This window comes from Nyctereutes procyonoides, unplaced genomic scaffold (assembly GCF_905146905.1).
Source record: "Nyctereutes procyonoides isolate TBG_1078 unplaced genomic scaffold, NYPRO_anot_genome, whole genome shotgun sequence".
Lineage (NCBI taxonomy): Eukaryota > Metazoa > Chordata > Mammalia > Carnivora > Canidae > Nyctereutes > Nyctereutes procyonoides.
The window spans coordinates 19,573,397-19,592,816 of record NW_026575145.1 but is presented as its reverse complement, the minus strand read 5'-3'; the positions used below and the strand labels follow the sequence as shown (position 1 = coordinate 19,592,816).

Below are 19,420 nucleotides of genomic sequence, written 5' to 3'. Positions count from 1 at the left end.
AAGCATAAAACTTTTATTTTATCTGCACTAAATAAGAAAGATCTTTCATATGTCCCTAAGATTTTTTATGGACTAATCTTTTCTCCAAGGGAAGTAGTGCAATACAAATTATTATTTAGTAACTAGGAATCAACTGGATACAACAGTGCTGGGTTGAAAAGGCACACAGAGGAAGACACATTAACAAATTCATGATTACTATCTCTCCTCCCTTTTTTTTTTTTTTTTTTTTTTTTTTTTTTTTTTTATAGAGCAGTTTTTCACAACACCTCATGTCCACAACAAGCACAGCCAGGTGAATCTCCTGGATTGTCCCCCTCCGTTTTTAACTCCTACTTTACCTTCTGAGCAAGATAAGTCTAGGTACCTTTGTTTATCTTTCTGAATTTGTCCCTCATGTTTTCATGGGCCTAATTTCATGTTTTAGTTTCCCAACATTATTCTGGCTGATGTGTTCATTCATTTGTTATATATAGTGATACATCTAAATGATGAACATTTATTTATGCCAGCTCATGATAGCTAATCTATTTATTTTACAGCATATTCATATACTTTTTCAGAACTTTGTTAGTTTTCTACTTACCTGGAGAGACTAATGAACAAAATCTGAAGACTGATGTTTATGGAACAGAGGGTGTATACTACCCACCTCCCTGGCTGCATATTTTCAAATTTTATGGCTCATCTGCTAAAATCTTTCTCAACACAAACCCAGACTGTGCAGCTGTGTACATCATGTGTTCCTGTGATCAGGTGTGCCAAGGATGACTGTGGAGATACCTCTGTTAAGTAAACCTCCTGCTAGAAGAGAAACTGGTAATGTTGACTTGATGTTGACAGGCTGGCTGGCTGGCTTGGGAACCAGATAGTTGAAGATTGTTCCAAAATGTTGTCATTTAAAACATGATGGCTGACAATGTGTTATAAGCTTTAGGAACAGCAGGAGCGCTCTCCTATGCTAATAAGTATTAGCAAGCATTGTCCTTTGTAGACTTCAGAAACCCTTAACATGTAGGTTAATCTACTCTGCTAAGATTTTTGTTTTCTTTCTGCTAATGCAGAAAAAAAATTTTAATCCAAATCACAGTTTTCTAACCGACATCAGTTACTCCATGTAATAGGGATATATTTATTTGTGTGTTTGCTTTTTTATTTATTCGTTTGTTCAATGTAGAGCTCCCTGGAGGCTATCAGTCATTAGAAAATTGTTGATTTTTGTTTTTTGTTTTTAGTTTAATTTTATGACATGACGTGAGAAATGGCTACCTTGGTTATGCTTGTGATGGCTACACTGAAGTGAGGGGACACTGCCTTATTGCCTTGAGTTGAGAAGAAAATCATTCTCTTTTAGTGTAAATGAGTGATTTATGCCAGTGTCCTCTTTCAATTAAGATCTAATATGAAAAGTAGTGTATATTTTAAATCATTGTCACAGATCAGTACATACTGTTCCATCACTTTGATGTTTAGACATATATTACATATTTGCCTTTCAAAAGAGTTGAGAAGTAATAATGTCTTTTGTTTTGTTTTCTGGGTGTTTCTAGCCTACGATATTAGCACCCTACCTCATATCTCTTGTGCGATGTTGTTTGCTCTGAAGTCCTTAGAAGTTAGAGAGAAATAATGCTTTTCATAAGCAACTAATCATTGTTCAAAGATAACAAACTGACATCAACAAATGGTGAAGTGCTCACCCAGTTGAATAAGGGAAGAAATTAAAAAACATTTTGTATTGGTAATACAAGCAAAGAAATAAATTAGAAAATTAAAATTGATTAATTACTGCCTGGATTCTTATCTTACTCAGAAAATCACTGAATTGTTGTGTGACTTTTTGCAACTTTTAAACAGGAGTAATATGTCCTACTTCCAGTCCATATCAGAGACCAATTGTTGTGTGCATTAATGCAATAATTTCTACCAAGACATTTGGTATATGTAAAATGAGCTGAGTGAATACAAGATACTGTTATTGTTTATCATGAAATTGTGACGTGTTTTTTTAAGTTTAATTGTATTCAATTTCTTTTAAATCCATCCTTTCTCATTTTTCTTAAGTTAGTTGCTTGTTGTCTCCTTGACTCAGGGATAGCCTAGTTTCTTCTGCCTGTCAACTCTATTTCTGCTTTTCTACCTAACATCTCTTGTTGAAACAGTCCTCACTCTATAGGAATCAAAGTGTTGCATCTGGAGGCTTAGAAAAATCTTTGCCTGCAGTTCTAATATTAATGAAGAGCACTTAGAATTTCAGTCATGGCCAACAACATACTCTATAGAAACTTAGAATTAAATTTGTATTAATAGAAGCTAATGGTAATTTTTGAAGGTATAATCTCTCTTAAATTTTATTTTGAAAAGCAATTCTAGTGTAATAGCTAAGGCCTGTACTTTCTGCTACATATTTATCAATTTATGTCTTCTTTGTCTCTTAATACTTTTGACCATAATTCATGTTGACAGGTAGGAAATTTTCCTATTTCGATGTTTGTTTTTATTGTTTATATGCCTAAAACTGGACGTTACACATTACTTTCAGAGTGGTAAGTAGGATTTTGTACGTTGTAATTAGTATAGACAAGTTGAACAATATATTGTTTTCTATATCCATGTATTATTCCCCTCATTTTGAGAGTTGCCTAAGGGAGATCACAATTCATTATGTATGCTCTTTCAGTGAACAACTAAGAGGTGAATCTCATTTTTTCTTTTAAAAGTATTTATTGGAAAAATAAATAAATAAAAATATTTATTGGGGTACCTGGGCAGCTCAGTCTTTTAAGCTTTGGACTCTTAATTTTGGCTCAGGTCATGATCTTAGGGTCATGGGACTGAGCCCCATGATGGGCTCTGTGCTCAGTGTGAAGCCTGCCTAAGATTCTTTCCCTCTTCTCTGCCCCTCCCCCTCCACTTGCATGTTTGCTCTCTCTCTACAAAAAAAATAAAATAAATAAATATTTATTAAGTAGTTTTTGTGTATCTTCTACATTTGAGGAAATTTTATGATATACAAATTAATATTTATGCTTCATATAAGGGTATGTAATACAGTAACCAGATATCTTGACTGTGGTCCTTTTATTCAAAATTGAGGAGATTGCCTGTCAGAGTATTAAGGAATTTTATGGGTAATGTGGATTCCTCTTTAAGCCTATCCCAGAAAAAAATTATTCACAGGTTTTATAAGCCAAATTTCTCCTGTCTTCTCCTAATTCAGTCTCTTCCCATCATTTGGAAGAGATAAAATCACTGTGGAGGTGCTGATGCTGGCAGTATTACTTTGGGCAGGGGCGGGTGGGACAGGTTAATAGGAAATATTCAAATTGCACCTTTGTTCTTCCTCATGAGAGATTCCTATGTACGCTTTTATTAATTAAAAAAGCTGGCAAGCATATGGCTTGCTAAACCACGTGATATATCAAAAATCTTATTTTATATAAACATTAAGGGTGACATAATTGCATCATCTTTTTTATTATCATTTGTATTCACATGAGCTCTAGCTTTTTAAGGCCTGTATATGCTTGCTTAATATATGTGTAATTGGACAAGAATGAAAGAAGCAAAGAATTGAATTACTCAAAGTTATCCAATACTAAAGGGTCTATTCGGAAGCTGGAACAAAGCAGCCTGTTTGAGTTTTCTACCTAAATTTATACATACTAATTTTAACATGGACATAGAATATAATAAATGGCATGCTTCTTTATGATAATAAAGATGACAATGATTTCTTAACCTTGGTAGTTCTAGTATTTGGAAGGTACCTTAGAGTTCATCTATTAGAACCTCATGGCCACTGAAAACTGTGTCTTTACAACATCTTTGGCAGCTTTTTCTTGTCCACTTCTATAAATAGGAAGTTCACTACTAGGGTAATATTTGTCTGTCTTATACATTTTCTGTTTGTATTAGACCCAAAATGTAGTGAACAGTGATCTTGCATGCTGCCACTTTTTCTCTTCAGTTCTCTATTATATAAGTAATTATGGCATAGATCTATAAACTAAGAATCAAGGTAATCTTTTACTGTGTTATTCTCTATTTTGAAGTTGTCTATTTTTCTTGTTTGTTTTACTCTTTTCAGTGTAAAGTTCACTTGGAGAAGATGTAGGTAACTTAATCCTTTCTTCATTTTTCTGAGAAAAGCTAAGCTATGCCCTTTTTTTGTCCTGACTTTTCAAATACTTGTTGACTTCACTTATTTGTTAATATAGTCATTCCAACTTCTGATTTTGTGCTTTGGATGACATGATTTGACTTTGGAAGTTTTAGATTCTCCCTCAGATGGGCCTGTATATTTACTAGTTGTGTAGAGTTACTGTTATTTCTCTTTGCTGTCACATAGGCTTCTATTTGTCATTTTGACCCAGATTTCTACAGTAAACTTCAATCTAAAATGGATTAGTTTACAGTCTGGCAAGAGTGGTTACAGCCATTAAAATATTGTGTGTGAACCTTGTGCATACATCTTAATAGCCAAAGCAGAAGTTACATGAGAAGAGAGCAAAATTAGGAGACCTCATTCTCTGGCATTATTCTAAATATACCCTGTCACTATGTTGTCTTTCATCTACCAATGACAAATTCTTGGTCTCCATAGGCTGCCACACCTAAACCCTCTTAAGTTTTCTCTTCCTGCACAGGTACAGGGATCACAGTAGGTACCAAGTAGTTGAGCCTCAGCCCCATTATTTCCTTATTATGGGTGACAATGTTTCCTTGTCTGTATTCTTTATTAGCAAGTGACTTCAAGTTAGCTATCACTCCCTAATTTTATTTATTAAAATAACCATAGTTGGGCTGTGGCCTACACCTCTTCAATTTTTATTTTGAGCATATAAAATTTTTTCAACCATGTCTGCTACAAAGACTCAAGATAAGAAAGGCTCTGAAAGGGCAGCCCCAGTGGCTCAGCGGTTTAGTGCTGCCTGCAGCCCAGGGCACGATCCTGGAGACTTGGGATCGAGTCCCACGTTGGGCTCCCTACATGGAGCCTGCTTCTCTCTCTGCCTCTCTCTCTCTCTCCTCTCTATGTATTCTCATGAATAAATAAATAAAATCTTAAAAAAAAGAAAAGGCCCAAGATAAGTAAAAACTGCAGCTATCTCTCTTTTTTCTCCTCAGATTCTGTTTAGCCTTTTGTACATAATTTCTTCTATCATTCTAGTATCTCTTTTTCTCTGTAATAAACCAGTGAATAGAACATTACCCCTTAAACCTGTTCACCTCCCTTATCAGAGGTATCAGCTTGTATTAATAGCACACATTGATGGTACCTACCTTAGGCAAGAAGGACTGATTGTAGTAAATAACTTGAAAGTCAATGGGGTAATAATAATCTCCCTGGTTCCTTACAGGTAACATCAAAACTATGGTCCTTTGTGGCTTTTTCTGGAGCTCCCAGGGAATATTTTTCCCTAAATCTTGTCATAACATCTTACTTGTTCACTTCAACTATTTCCTGGAGGCTCATTGGCATGCTGTTTTTACTCTGCCCTGGCTATTTTTTCCCCTTCCTAGTAAACTCTGTTTACTTCATATGTCTTAGTGGTTTGTAGCCATTTTCTTAGCTAGTCATTATTAGTCAGAGGTCTTTAATACAGACAGAACACAAAGAGAATACAGACTGATTGATAACTCTTTCTTTGTGCCAAATGAACACTGGATTAAGTTTCTATGTTACCTGGTTAAACCATTTACTATTTCTTATTCTCAAGTAAAAAGAGTTAGTGAAATTGTACAATTTCTAGGTATATGGTATAACGGCAGTGCAAATGCTTCACATTTGCCTGGATAAAACTTGTTGGTTCCATTTATGGACTGTGTGGTCAAAGGGCTTAAGTGACTTTTCTCTGTTTCAAAGATGAAAAGTAATACATACATCATAAATAATTTAATTAAGCAGAATAATACTTTTTAAAGATTTTATTTATTTATTTATTTATTTGAGAGAGAAAGAGAGAGTGTGAGCAAGGGGGAGGGGCAGGGGGAGAGGGACAAGCAGACTCTGGTCTGAGCAGGGAGCCTGACGTGGGGGCTCAATCCCAGGACCCTGGGATCATGAACTGAGCCAAAGGCAGATGCTTAACTGACTGAGCCACCCAGTCACTTCAAGCAGAATAATACTTTTAAAGTATATAATGACTAGCTAAGAGTATACATTTCAGAAATAATAAATAGTATAATTATCCTTATTCTACCCTGTAGCTCAATTCCTGGTTTTCATTTATTCATGCATTTGAGAGTCAGCTATGCCAGCCAGTATGCCAAGTGTTATTCATACAAATCCCTTCCACAGGAGGTTATGTGTATATTTAAATAAAGTAATGGAATATATTGAGGTAGATGCTATTATAGAGGTTATATATTGAAACACATGGAAGTATATATATTTTCTATTTTGTGCTATACTGATTAACCATTTCTTGGCTTCTAAAGAATGAATATGATTTATTAAAGCTAGTCTGAGATCAAACATGTTAATGTTGAATCTCTACAGCTATCATATTTCATTTCTAACCATTTATGGTAAAAACTCACACTCTCTTTTCTGTATATTTTGCTTAGCAATTATAAAGTAGTCATATCTAATTTATTCTAGAATATGAAGTAGATATATTTTGGTTTGTATTCTGTGACAAATCAACTTTTTTTAGTGATTTTTGATGTAGCCATCTGTATTTTGGTTAATGATTTTTTTTACCTTAGAGATTGTTTAAAACAGACCCAAGATTGGTAGGTAACCTTACATGAATTACAACTGATGTGCTGTCTTTGTTTTTGTTCTCCCTCCCTTTTGTAGTGTAATTCATTTTGTAGTGGGACATTTATCTATTTTAAAATGTATTTAAAACTACTTTTACCTCCAACTGAATGTGCTAAAAACTGTTTATACAGGTATCTTACAAAAAATTCAGCTTCTCTTTTTTTTAAAGTATTAAGTTAAATTCTCCTGCTTTACCTTTTTAAAAATAGACTTTATTTTTTAGAGCAGTTTTATAACACGACACAGCTGAACAGGAAGTACAGAGTTCCATGTAATCTCTGCCTCAACCCCCACTATTACCATTCCTCACCAAAAGAGTACCTTTTTTTTACAACCAATGAGCTACACTGACATATCAAAGTCCATAGTTTACATTGGGGTTCACTCTTGGGTTGTCCATTCTATAGGTATTGGCAAATGTATAATGAGATGTATCTACCATGATGGTGTCATGCAGAATAGTTTCTCTTCCCTAAAAATTCTATGTACTCTGCCTCTTTATCCCTCCTTCTTCTCTAACCTCTGAAAACTGATCCTTTTACTTTTTCCATAGTTTTGCCTTTTCCAAAAGGTCATATATTTGGAATCATAGAGTATGCAGCCTTTTCAGTTTGGCTTTTTTCATTTACTAATACGTGTTTCAGCCTCCTCAACATCTTTTTATGGCTTGATAGCTTATTTGCTTTATTTACTGAATGTTATTCCATCATATGGGTGTACCATAGTTTATTTATCTGTTCACCTACTGAAAGACATTTTGGTTATTTCCAGGTGTTGGCAGTTAGGAATAAAGCTACTGGAAACATCTGTGTGCTTATTATTGTGTGGATATGTTTTCAGTTTATTTCAGTAAATACCAAAGATATTATGGTTCTTTGTGATTGCTGCTTTGTATCGTAAGAACATAATAGTTCTGTCAGAAACTGCAAAACTATCTTCTAAAATGACTCTACCATTTGGCACTCCCACCATCAGTGAATGAGAGTTCCTATTGCTCTACATCTTTTCCAGCATTTGGTGCTGTCAGTGTTTGGAATTTCATCATTCTAATAGGTGTGCAGTGGTATCTCATTGTTTAAATGTGCATTTCCCTGATGACATATGATGTTGAACATATTTTCATATGCTTATTTGTAATTTGTGTATGTTCTTTGGTAATATTCTGTTAAGGTTTTTTGTTTTTGTTGTTCACCCAAAACAGACATAATTTAATGCAATTTTTTATAATTATCCAGTGAATAGAAGTATGTAATTCCTTCAAAGTCACAGAGGTGAGGAGTGGACAAAGGAGAAGGGGTTTGCTTACAGAAGCCAAGTTGCTCTTGTGACTTTGATCATGCCCCACCCCCCTCTACTCTCTTCTCAAGGGACCATCCTCTATTCTGAACCTGCTCACCACTTACAGTCAAGCTTCAATCAAGGCACATCACTCCTACTGGGCACCTAACTCCTGTGTAGAGCACCACTTCTGGAGATAAGAAGAGGCTGAGCCTACAACCTCTTTTGTGGCATCTTTATTTTTCTATCTGGCACACGAACAAAGTGAACATGGTCAGAAAAATCAGCTGCACTAAAACACTTCAGCCAATCATAAAGCAGATGGCACATGGACATGGATGGGCAGGGGTGGCAATTCCAGACCAGCTTCCCCCAAAGGGCTTATGCTCCAAGCCCACAACCAGAGGGTGCTCTGGGAAAGACTGTGCAGCACATCTCTGGTGAGGAGAGACAAGAAGGACCGATTACAAGGACTGCAGCTGGGCATGTGTTTATTGGCTTCTGACCTCACACTCCTTCTTGATGAAGTTGATTAACCCATTGGTGGAAGAGTCGTGAGAGGTGACTGGGCTACTGCCATCAAGCTCAGGCTCAGTTTTCCTGGCCAGCTGCTTTCCTAGCTCCATCCCCCACTGGTCAAAGCTGTTGATGTCCCTGATGACACCCTGAACGAAGATCTTGTGCTTGTACGTGGCAATCAAGGCTCCCAGAATGAATGGTATGAGTTTGGTGAACACAATAGAATACACAATATAGTTGGTGTGGCGATTTCTTTCAAAGACCTGTGTGGCAACAGCTTCTCAGAGTCCTCTGGACTCTTTCCCACAGCCTGCAGCTCCTTCCAGGCCTCCTTTGTCGACTTCCCCTTCATCAGGGCCTCAGTTTGGGCCAAAAAGTTGGCCACGAGGATCTTGTGATACAGACCCTTCCTTATCAGGTGCTGGGTCTGGACTGGGATGAGGAAGTCACAAGGTATCATCATAGTGCCTTGGTGGATGAGCTCGTAGAAGGCATGCTGACCATTGGTCCCTGGCTCCCCCACACAAAGGGGCCCGTCTGGTGGTCCACAGGAGTGTTGAACTTGGTGATGTACTTCCCATTGGACTGCATGTCACCCTGCTGGAAATAGGCAGCAAAGCGGTACAGATATTGGTCATAGGGCAGCATGGCCTGCATCTCACACCCAAAGCAGTTGATATACCAGATGCCAAGCAGAGCCAGCAGGACAGGGGCGTTCTTCTCCAGGGGCCTTGTATGGAAGTGCTGGTCCATCCAGTGAGTTCCTGATAGCATCTGCTGGAAGTTGTCAAATCCCATGTGCAGTGCAGTGGAAAGTTGGAAAGTCCAATGGCTGACCAGAGCGAGTAGCATCCTCCTGCTCAGTTCCAGAACACAAACATGCTTTAAGCTTCAATCCCAAACTCCTTCACTTTGGTCGTGTTGGTAGACAGGGCGACAAAGTGCTTCACAACTGCAGGAGGATCCTTGGCGGACAGGAGAAACCACTCCTTCGCTGTCTCCGCATTTCTAATGGTCTCCTGGGTGGTAAAAGTCTTGGAGGCAATGATGAACAGGGAGGACTCAGGGTTCAGGGCGGCCAGGGTTTTGGAAATGTGGGTCCCATCGATGTTGGAGACAAACCCAGACCCAGGGTCCTCCTGAAGAGTATGGCTTAAGGGCTTCAGTCACCCTGGAGGGGCCCCAGATCAGAGCCGCCAACGCCAATGTTAATGCCGTCCGTGATGGCCTAGCCCGAGTACCCCTTCCAGGCACCCCTGGCAGAAAGACTTCACCTTCTCCAGGACCCTGTGGACCGCGGGCATCACATCCTTGCCATCCACAGAATGGGTGTGTCTGACCGGGTCCGCAAGGTCACATGCAGCCCTGCCGGGTCCTCCGTGAAGCTGATCTCGCCATTGAACACGCGCTCCCGGGCAGCCTCACACCTCTGGGCTCAGCATCACAGGGGTGTGCATCACAGGGTCGGTCCCAGAATATGCCCACGGTTGGTGTTCAGGAGCAAGCCGAAGCGGGTGCAACGTTCCTTGTCCCCCTCGAAAAGGTGGCACGAGTTGAGGTCAGAGCCCTGCCCGCGATGCCTCTTCTGCAGCTTCTGCAACTGCAGGTTGGGGGTGAGCGCAGCCACGGCCAGAGCAGCGGGGTGCAGGGGCTCCCACCCCCTCGGAAGGCGAAGAGTGGCGGGCAGCACGCGGCTAACCAATTCTGTTAGGATTTTCGACCCATTTTTAAAAATCGGGTTGTTTATTTTCTCATTGTTGAATTTTAAGTGTCCTTTGCATATTTTAGTTCTTTGTCAGATGTATTTTTTGCAAATATTTTTTTTCCCCAATGTATGGCTTGTCATCTCATTCTCTTCATTGTGTCTCTCACAGAGCAGAACTTTTTTATTTTATTTTATTTTAATTAAGTCCAATTTATTTCTTACATTATGAATGAGGTTTTAGATGTTGTATCTGAAATGTCACCTCTAAATAAAAGGTCATTTGTATTTTGTCCTACCAAGTAGGAGTTTTATAGTTTTTATTTTACATTGATATCTTTATTATGAAAGGTATAAAGGTCTGTGTCTGGATTCCTTTTTTTTTTTTTTTTCATGTGTATCTACTTGTTCCAACACTGTTGAAAAGACAACATTTTCTCCATTGTATTGCTTTTGTTTCTTTATTGAAGAAAACTATTTTACTTTTAACTGTTTGTTTTTATTTGTTCACTATTTCTAAAACACTACTGTACCCTGCATATGTTTTCTTATAATTTAAATTTAATTTAAGCTTGCTATTACATTAGCAGTAACTAGCCAAATAGAAACAATCCTGCTCTTTAGCTTTCTCTCTCATTCTGGATTCACTCATCATTTAAGTTCAAGATAGCCTCTACCTAATGGAAGGAGAAGTGCATAAAGAAGCCAACCATGCCTAAAAGGAAAAGATTATTTTTTTAAAGATTTTATTTATTTATTCACAAGAGACACAGAGAGAGGCAGAGACACGGGCCGAAGGAGAAGCAGGCTCTTCTCAGGGAGCCAGATGAGGGACTCGATCCCCGGAATGGGATCACACCCTGAGCCGAAGGCAGACACTCAACCACTGAGCCACCAAGGCGTCCCAAAATATTCTTATTTTTTTTTATTATTATTATTTACGATAGTCATACAGAGAGAGACACACACACAGGCAGAGGGAGAAGCAGGCCCCATGCACCGGGAGCCCGACGTGGGATTCGATCCCGGGTCTCCAGGATCGCGCCCTGGGCCAAAGGCAGGCGCCAAACCGCTGCACCACCCAGGGATCCCCATATTCTTATTTTTTAATGAGGATTCAAATATGGGTTACTATCTTGAAGTAGCTCTTACTATTTCTGAATTGAAACTGTATGCTGTAACCTGAAATGACAATTGGAAGTCCGATATGTAGGAATGAACTGAGAAATGATGAGCGTTGCTAAGTTTTCATACAATGGTGGTATGGTGGTGGGGGATTCATTATAAAGTAGCAGTGGTAGGCCAAACATTTGCATTTTGAGATCATCCAATGTGAAATACTTGTTCAACATAGCAGTAGTAAAGTAAATGTAGTAATTTCAATCAAAGTTAATGAAATCAGATAAGGTATCAGGAACAGAGAAAGTGGGATCCCTGGGTGGCGCAGCGGTTTGGCGCCTGCCTTTGGCCCAGGGCGCGATCCTGGAGACCCGGGATCGAATCCCACGTCGGGTTCCCGGTGCATGGGGCCTGCTTCTCCCTCTGCCTGTGTCTCTGCCTCTCTCTCTCTCTCTGTGACTATCATAAATAAATAAATAAATAAATAAATAAATATTTAAAAAAAAAACAGAGAAAGTAACTGAGATAGAATCATTTTCAAGATTGTTAAAAATAGTGAAATGTGATATGAAACAAAGATTGATCTAGGAATCAATAAACTTAGTAGGTTCTAGAACCAGTTCTCTCTCATGTAAAGTTATGTCTCCTTTTATTTAATGTTTTATAATTTCAGCCACACAATGGGGAAAGGATAAGTAGGGTGTTTTTTGTTTTTTGTTTTTATATCTTCTTCAACTCTAAAATTGTAAGCTGCTAGTACAAGAAAAGTCAGACACCATTTTGGGTTAATCTGGTTCAACTAGGAAGCTTTAGTGAATAAATTAAACACATGTTTACTTAACATTAAATGCATTCTAATAAAAGCATAAACCTTAAGTGGACTGTAAAAGCTGACTTTTCCTACTGTTTAATTTTTCCTTTAAAAATCAGCAATAAACACACACATAACAGATTGCAATGATTTCAACAGTGTTCTTCTACAAATATATTTTATATTTTGCTTTTATTTTTTGAAATCTAACTCAAATAGTTACAATGAGTGGATTTGAGAATAAATATAGTCATTTTGATTCCATCCCCATCCTAACCTCAATTTAGCAAAAAGTAAACTGAGGTCCAGAGAACCTAAATGATTTGTACAGGGTCACGCAGCTAATTTATGGCAAAGCTAGAAGAACAAGCTAGATTTCCTGATCCTCAGCCCAGTGACCTCTCCACAATAAGCTTAAAGTCCTTAGCAATTAGCATTACTTCAATAATCCATTGATAAGACATTTAATGTTTTATTTGACAGAAATAAGTTTTGACATCCATTAATTCATTTTATCCTTTCAACATCCCGGCAAGGTTATTATCATTCTCATTTTATATACACACTAACACAGATTAAGTAATATGCCCAAGGTCATATAATTAATAAGGGTTGAAATGTGAATTTGAAATATTACTTTTGCCTGACTCCAGATCCCAACCTCTTTCAAGGTTTCAAGCATTAAAGTTTCCTTTGAGTGTTAGTATTATAATGATTCTGTAGGATAAGTTTGTTAAGTCTTTGGCATTAGTCTTTGTCAGGGTTTAGTAATAAAGACCTTTCAAATTTATGATTATTTTTTAATGCTGCTTCATCGTAGGCTTTTCTTAAAGTGAGGCTTACCTTAGAATATGAGCAATAATATATGTTTGGGGTAAACACATGTTTTCAACTAACCTTGGTATAGTTGATGACTTTAGAAGTGATTCACTCATTATTTCATCTGAGAAGATTTTTATTATATTTGTGTGTACACAACTGCATTTGAGAATTGTACTGATCATCGTTTTACCATATTGAGATGGTCTTAAATGCTGATCCAAGGCCCAATGTGTAACTTTCCCAGGAATCTTAGCATCAACTTTCAGAATAAAAAGTTGTCACTGGAGGTTTCTCAATGCCTATCTACTGCATTTCTGAATTAACAACAAATGCAGATTTGTCTTTGATGGCTCTTTTATAGCTGTATGCAGCTGGAGAAAAACCAACTGCCAAGGGAACTCAATTTTCTTTATCATCAATTTGACATTGGTTAACAGATGGTTTCTGGATACCATGGTAGTCTTCTTAATTTGTCTCTCTATATAGTGCTGCAAATACCCTTGGTTAATTGCTTGATTATTACATTTAATTCGTTGTCAACAATATACCTCATTGTTTTGGAACGTATCTGAAGTTATAAAAGGCAGATATTTGAGTGTTGAACTGCTACCATACCTTTGAAACATAAAACAAAACACCTAAAGGCAGACAAATATGTTAAAATATCCCATCCTAAAATCCAGTGGGCTTTTCCTGAAGTATGCAATTTCTCTGGAATACAGTGGATTCTCAAGAGCTAATTTATATAATAGAAGAAAAGAGATCTATCAAAACATGAAAAAGGAAACAAATACACTTTAAAGTAAAAACATCTTTCCAGTTGAACATTAACCTAAGGTTAACTACAACAGAAGGCTTATTTGTTTCTATTTGTTTGGGGTTTTTTTTAGAATTTCAGTAAGTCGAATTTAAATATTATACTTTAGAGAGTGAAAAATTGTCTACTATTTCAAAAGATATGTAATAATAAACTTGCAATTGATTTAATATTTTGACATTCATTTTCTTGACTGCTTTCGAAATCCAAAGAAACAAGCAAACTTTTAAAATACAGACTTTGAGAGAGCTGATTCAACCAGACAATATTGCATATAACATTACACACAACATACTTGTATGTATACAAAAAGGAGAGTTCAATGCATGATAAGAGAATTCATTGACCACTGTAAAATCATCTTACATTGTCAACTCTGAAAGTGGTATATTAACGGCCCAACCATGTCAACTAAAACAACTACTAATTTTGGCTTTTAATCTTAGTTATTTTTTTCATTTATTCATTATGAAATGGCAAGGCTGTCTCTAAAAATGATGCAAAATTGTACTTGTACATCTACTTTTACTTATATTTGTACTTTTAACAAAATAAATTACTCTCTAAGCATTTTAAATAGATTCAAAAGATGGACTCAGTGGAATCAGAAAATCCTCAAAATAGTACTTTGCCATTATGAGAAAAGAAAATCTGAACTAATATTGCTAGTAATGAATATTCTATTGAAGTTTATGCTGCCACCTATGGGAAATGAAAATTCTTAGTAATTAATCTAAAATGTAGAAATTACTGTTGCCAATTATAAGAGAAAATTGGAACTTCTAAGTGGATTTTATTACTATCTGTCTGTCAAAGGAAAGACCATTTGGAGAATGCTGTAAATTCTTCACCTCTTCCCTAAAAAAAAAAAAAAAAACAGATTTGATTATGTGCCATGGAAATCAAGCTACATAATCCACAAAGCTTATTTATAAAGAATTTCTTTTTAAGTGTCAACGTTGTGTATTTGGAATCAATAATTAAAAATAGTGTAAACTGAATTAATTCCATTGTGAAATTTTATGTAAGTGGATTTAATCATACTTCTGTTCATTCTCTTTACATCCCCTTCTTTTCACTTCTGCCCATTTAACATCTACTACTTTATTCAAATTGAGAAGCAAGAAAACTGTTTTTAGCCTCTAGTCTTCTAAAATGCTAATGTAGTAGAATGGAAATAGACAAGCTCTGATTAAGGGAAGTTTTTTGTTTCAATTCACGGTCTAACACGGTCTAACACTTGATACTTGTATCACATAAGAAAAGGAACTCTTGAGTTCTCATTAGAAAAGAGAACTGGTGGCACCAGTATTTTACAGGAGTGCCAATAAGAAATATGCAGTATTTTACAATGCTTAACCGAGTGCCTAACACAGAATAGAGTCTCAACAAATACTTGCTTTCTTCCAAAACATACTCTGTCATGTCGACAAAATCTAGAAAAACTGAGACATAGCTCATCCTGTGACTTTATTCTGATCATAAAGATAATGAGATGTCACTCTCATGACTGTGTTATGTAAGATTCCTTCACTGGCTTTGAGGTAAACATCCAGATGGCAAGCAACTGAGGAAGGCTTTTAGAAGGTAGAGATAGCTTCCAGACAACAGGCAGCAAGAAGTCAGGGACCTCAGTGTACAATCACAAGGAAATGAATTACTCCATCCATCTGAGTGAGACTAGAAGTAGACTCAATTCTAGTCAGTCTGTCCTCCACATGAGAATCCAGCCCTGGCCATTGTACTAATTACTTTTTTACAGATGACCAGGTAAGATGTACCGGGATTCTTGAACCACAGAAATTGTCAGTTAATGTTAAGTTAAGCATGTCAGTTAAGCATGTTTTTTAAGCTGCTAAATTTGTTACACAGCAATAGAAAAACTAACCTAATGACTTTTCTTGGATAAGTTATATTTTCTTTTTTTCTGTATACCTTTAAAATGTGAAAATATGATTTATAACACATGTACAATATAAATAATCATCCTTCCCACTTTACACCCCTACATCGCCTTCATCACACTTCCCAGAGGCAACCATAATATACTGTTTCATATTTTCATCTCTGATAAAATGATCTTCCAAGTTCATAAATATATATGGAAATTTAAGAATAATTTCTTTTAAGTTTTTCCTGATATTTATCATTTACAAAAGTAAAATGTTTTATTGGCCCATGGTTTTAAAGGTATTTTATAGCTAATGCAAGAAACTGTACATGCTGCATAACATTAAGTCTTAAATTTCATGGTCTATCTATGAGAAGTGAAGTAAAGGGAAGCAATAAGCAAAGCCAATAGAAGACTATTTTTAATAAACCTAGGTTCTTATGCAATATTGCTGCTAACTGGCCATATATCTTTATGGAAAGTACCTCTTCTTTATATACCCTTAATTTACACATTCCAGAATTCAAATTACATGTTTATACGTACCTTAAGGTTTGTGTGTTTCGTCTTTCATAATGATACCCAGTGATTTGCAAACCTGACTGACCACAAAAATCATACTCCAAGAATTCCATCATCATCATCATCAATCACAACAACAGCAACTACTCACCATCCCTGGATATTCTGATTCTGTGAATTTGGGATACGATTATAAGAGTCTATATGTTACCATATTTTTACAGGCTATTCTAATCCACTTGATCGGAAAACAGTAATTTAGATATTTTATTTGCACACCTATAAACCCATAAGATAGTAGTCTGAAATTCACCGTAAGCTACGTAACAGAAAAAGCAATCATTCTAGTTATGGGCTGTATGAAAAAAACAATTCCAAATAAAACAGTTTTGAAAACATTTATTTAACTTTTATCTATTTTTTTAAGATTCCATCTATTTCTTCATAGAGATGGAATGGCAGAGACATAGGCAGAGGGAGAAACAGGCTCCCCGCCTCAGGGAGCCTGATGTGGAACTTGATCCCAGAACTCCAGTATGACACCCTGAGCCGGAGGCAGACACACAACAGCTGAGCCACCCAGGCATCCTTTATTTAACTTTTAACCTTTTCTCATTTGTTATATATTTTATTCATTCTTTCTTTGGAGGTTACCTTTATATCTTTAACAAAGCACAACTTATTGCTCATATCCCGAAATCCTCCTACTTCACTTAGAAGCCCTATTGCTGATAGACATGAAAGTTCTTTGGAATTGTCTAGTCACCAACCAAAGCTGGATCATGCAGGTATGTATTTCCAGTCTTCCATTCCTGTTTTTGGCTTCATTTTCTCATTGTTGGATCAAATCTGGGAGGTGACTGCTTCATCTGGTGCCTTGATGTCATTAAATTATTCAGCAGTATCTCTTATTCAAAAGCTGCTTTTGACTTATACTTTGTTAACTTACATCATTTTTTTCAACAACACATTCTTCAGGCATGTCAAAAAATGCCTTTACTTTGTAATTATTATGGAATTTGTTGACTGAAGCATGACCAGGAGATGAAAATAGTTATGGAGACTGAAGCAATGATACAAAGATCTAGCCTCAAATATAAGAAGATTGTAGCTGCCTCATTCTCATCTTCCCTAATTATTTTAAGTGGGTGGGTAGCTAACTAGCTAGCTACAATTACATAGCATAAAATTCACCCTTTTAAAGAGTATACTAAAGAACTCATGAGTTCTTATTAATAGTGTTTTATAATTCTCACCAGTATCTAATTTCAGAATCTTTTTATCACCTAAAAGAAACCCTGTATTTATTAGCACACATTCTCTAATTCTCTCCCCAAGCCTCTGACCATTAATCTATTTACTATCTCTATGGGTTGCCTTGTCTATGGGATTGTGAAAATTTTATATAAATTGAATCATTCAAATGTGGTGATTTGTGACTGGCTTATTTTCCTTAGGATGTTGTCAAGGTTCATCTATATTATAGCTTGTATCAGTGCCTTATTCCTTTATTAGCTAAATATTACATTGAATGGATATATCACATTTTGTTTATCTATTCGTTGGTTGATGGACTTTGAGTTGTTTTCATTTTTTGGCCATTATGAATAATGCCGCTGTAAGTGGTCATATGTGTGTGTTTTTTCCCCTGTATGTTGGGTATATACCTAGCAGTGGAATTGCTGGATTATATAGCACATGTATTTCTAACATTTTGAGGAAATACAAAACAGTTTTCTGAAGTTGATGCACCATTTTTCATTTCCAACAATGTATGAGAATTGTAATTCCTCAGCATCCTTCTTAACACTTGTTTTTGTTCAGTCTAAGGGAATATGAGTGAAGCGAGTTTTGATTCTGTTGATTTTCTGTATTTTTTTCCTATTCCCTATTTAATTTATTTCCTCTATAATTTCTTTTGTTTCCTTTCTTGACCTTGCTTTGGGATTACTTTGCTCATTTTACTAGTTTCTTAATGTGGAAGATTAAGCTGATTAGAAATCTTTCTTATTCATAGGTATCCATAAATGTATTCCTCTCTATGCACAGTTTTAACTGCATTCCTTAAATTTTAGCGTATTGTATATTTGTCTTCATACAACTCAAACTATTTACTAATTTCCATTTTAATTTCTTCTTTAACCAATTGGAAGTTTAGGAGTGCATTATTTAATTTCCAAATATTCGTGAAATTTTCTAATCAGATTTTATTGTGATAAAAGAACATATTTTTCATCATTTCTACCACTTTAACTTTGTATAAGTTATATCATTTCTACCTTTACTGTGACTTGCTGTTTGACCTAATATATGGTCTGTGTTGGTGAATATTGTATGCACTTGAGACGAATGTGTTTTCCTCTGTTTTTAGGTAGAGTGTTTTTATAGATCTGCTTCATTCAAGTCTTTTATTCCTTGCTACTCTTATGCCTTGTTTTCTTCTATTCCAAGTGGGATATTGAAGTATTCAAGTCTTTTATTTCCTTGCTACTCTTATGCCTTGTTTTCTTCTATTCCAAGTGGGATATTGAAGTTTCCAGCTATTATTGTTATCTGTTTATCCCTTTATGTATGTCAGGTCTTGCTATATGCATTTTGGGGGCTCTTTTGCTATGTGCATATATGCTTATAATTTTTATGTTTTCCTGATGATTTGACCCTTTTTAATTGCAGAATGTTTTCCTTTTACTCTAGTAACAATTTTGTTCTTAAAAACTGTTGGATCTGATATTAATATAGCCACTTCAGCTTTCTTTTAGTTATCATTTGCATGGTTTTCATGGTTTTACTTTTTTGTTCTTTTATTTTCGAACTCTTTGTGTATACAAATTACCTCTCTTACAGACAGAACAAAGTTGGATCATATTTTTTAAATTCATTCCACCAATTTCTGCTTTTTAATTGGAGTACATTATTCAACAAGGTAAGATTTAGAACTACCATTTTGCTATTTGTTTTCTATATATCTTATATTTTCTTTAGTCTCTATTTCTTCATTTCTGCCTAGATATTTTTCTTGTGTACTATATTAATTTCTTTAATGTTTATTATACTATATTTTTGAGATGTATTTTAAAACTGTTGCCCTGAGGATTATAAAGTAACATCTTAACTTAAAACAATCTAGTTTAGATTAATGTCAATTTAATTTCAATAATATACAAAAA

The 19,420-nt window shown here is 36.0% G+C and overlaps 1 pseudogene; it reads right to left on the bottom strand.

Moving 5' to 3' along the window:
• Window positions 1-8,541: 8,541 nt before the first annotated feature.
• LOC129499389 (glucose-6-phosphate isomerase-like) lies at window positions 8,542-15,265 on the bottom strand (annotated as a pseudogene).
• Between the last annotated feature and the right edge of the window lie 4,155 nt (window positions 15,266-19,420).